The sequence below is a fragment of the Giraffa tippelskirchi genome, chromosome 2 (assembly GCF_054371585.1).
Source record: "Giraffa tippelskirchi isolate mGirTip1 chromosome 2, T2T-mGirTip1v1.2.pri, whole genome shotgun sequence".
Lineage (NCBI taxonomy): Eukaryota > Metazoa > Chordata > Mammalia > Artiodactyla > Giraffidae > Giraffa > Giraffa tippelskirchi.
The window spans coordinates 231,523,107-231,525,406 of record NC_137276.1 but is presented as its reverse complement, the minus strand read 5'-3'; the positions used below and the strand labels follow the sequence as shown (position 1 = coordinate 231,525,406).

General features: G+C 43.7%; 1 non-coding gene across 1 annotated transcript; it reads left to right on the top strand.

Moving 5' to 3' along the window:
* The first annotated feature begins 805 nt into the window (after positions 1–805).
* Positions 806–936, top strand: LOC145540025 (small nucleolar RNA SNORA72). Its single transcript, XR_014078155.1, has one exon. It is a non-coding gene; the product is annotated as a small nucleolar RNA SNORA72 (small nucleolar RNA).
* Positions 937–2,300: the final 1,364 nt, after the last annotated feature.

The following is a 2,300-nucleotide window of genomic DNA, read 5'->3' as shown; positions in this document are numbered from 1 at the left end:
TCGGTCCCAGGCCCACCCCGGCCACCCTGTGTAAATCCCCTCTGTATTTCATCCTTGTCATGAAGGGAAGCCTTCTATTAAGTGCCTATCAGTTAATTTGAAAGCTTGTGACCTCAGACACGCTCCCATTTCAGAGGTCCTGCCCAAGGGCCTATATAATCTTTGAACACTCTATTCATCTTCTTTCCCATCTTAGTACTGGTTTAATACTCAGTATCACAATTAAATAAAAAATAGAAAAGAAAAACACATCAGGGCAACTGACACAGGCAACTTAGTCAAATAAATGTGCTTCGTTTTGAGTTAACTCGATTGCAAATAAAATGAAAGAAATAAGGGGTGAAACATGTATCTTAATTTAAAATGAAAAAAAAAAAAACTGTTTTCAAGTGTCTTATTTGGCTGCCTGTGGCTACATGAAGATACTTCCCCCCAAATCACTCCTAATGCAGGTAAGAGAAGCCAGTACACTCATTTACTTACCCCCTTCATTCGGTCATTAAAGCAAAAGCAAAGCTAAAAGTGCTATTGTTTATAACCTTTAAATATGCAACAAGGTATTGTAGCGTGTAGAAGCTACCCAAGAGTATGTGTACACTTGCAAAATGAAATGGAAAGATCCTCACAAAGTCACACGCTTAATAATTCAAGTAGGTTGAATAGTTCTTCCCAGACATGAGCAGTTCCTTAAATCATCACTCTAGTGTGGCTCCCCTAACTTCCAGGGCTTTGTAAATCCAAGATTATCATGTGTGTAGCTGCAAGCTGCCTGTCATGCATGAGGCATTAAAGAATACAACATTTGCTGTGAATATCCTCATGCTTCTGATTTTGTAATAGTCAGGGCAGGCCAAGCATTCGCTATATTAAGACCATGCTTGTGTCCCATACCTAGTTCTCTCAGTCAGTCTGGCTTTATAAATGCTGACAGTAAACCAAGTCTCATTTATATGGTATATCTTATGTAGAAAAGGGTCTGTGACTTTAGGTAGCTGGTCAACCTCAAGAAATAACAGCATAATATAATAACTTCTTAAGATAACCATTGCTAATTTGCCGATGGCCAGTTGCCATTAAATGAATTGTGAAATTATTGTGATTCAGTTTCTAGGTGATTCTGATACCATTAGAAGCATGCCAGAACAGACTGATGAAAATGTAAATTGCACAAACATTTTCTCTAGTAAGACTGACCAGGTGGTGCAGTGGTAAAGAATCCTCCTGCCGATGCAGGAGACACGTGTTTGGCCCCTCATCTGGGAAGAGTCCACGTGCTGTAGAGAAACTAAGCTCTTGTCCCACAACTATTTAGTCTGCGTTCTGGAGCCCAGGGACCCATGTGCTGTGACTACTGAAGCCCATCCACCCTAGAGCCTGTGCTCTGCAACAAGGGAAGCCACTGTAATGAGCAGCCCGCCCACCACGACTAGAGAAAAGTCCTCACAGCAACAAAGACCCAGCACAGTCAAATAAATAAATAAAAATTTCTTAAAAAGAAATTAAAAAAAAAATTTTAATTCTTAAAAAAAAAAAAAACAGAACTTGCTTTTCTGAAAAAGCAGGTTTTGGAGACAGTCTTGATGAAACCAAATTCTGAGCCTCCCACCTACTAGTTGTGCTGCTGCTACTGCTAAGTCGCTTCAGTCGTGTCCGACTCTGTGTGACCCCATAGACGGCAGCCCACCAGGCTCCTCTGTCCCTGGGATTCTCCAGGCAAGAATACTGGAGTGGGTTGCCATTTCCTCCTCCAGTGCATGAAAGTGAAAAGTGAAAGTGAAGTCGCTCAGTCGTGTCCGACTCTCAGCGACCCCATGGACTGCATGGAGCCTACCAGGCTCCTCCATTGTGAGCAAATGATAAATACTTAGGCCCCCATATCCTAACCTGTCAGATAAGTTCAGTAAGAGGAGACCCACCAAAGGTTTGTTCTGAGCAGGAATGCAGAACAAAGCCCGGCACAGAGGAAACACACGGTGCCTACTAGCGGTTACCATTAAAAAAATCATGGGGTATAGCTCCTTGGGTTCAGATGGGTGCGATATTGATGACTTCATTTCACAAACGGCCTTGCTGGGGACCCAAGAACACAAAGCCCTGGAAATATGCACTGTCTCCCTCAGGCACACAGCCAGGCACGCCGACGCACCTGCCTCTGGGCGGCCTCTGCAGAGGAGCTACTTCTGGGCCCATCCATCAGTACAGAATGGTGCGCTGAAGGCCTGTGTACAGTTCACACAGTCATAATACGGCAGGGTCACCACTGTCGCTGGAAGACTGTGTAGACCTGTGAACCGTCTTTC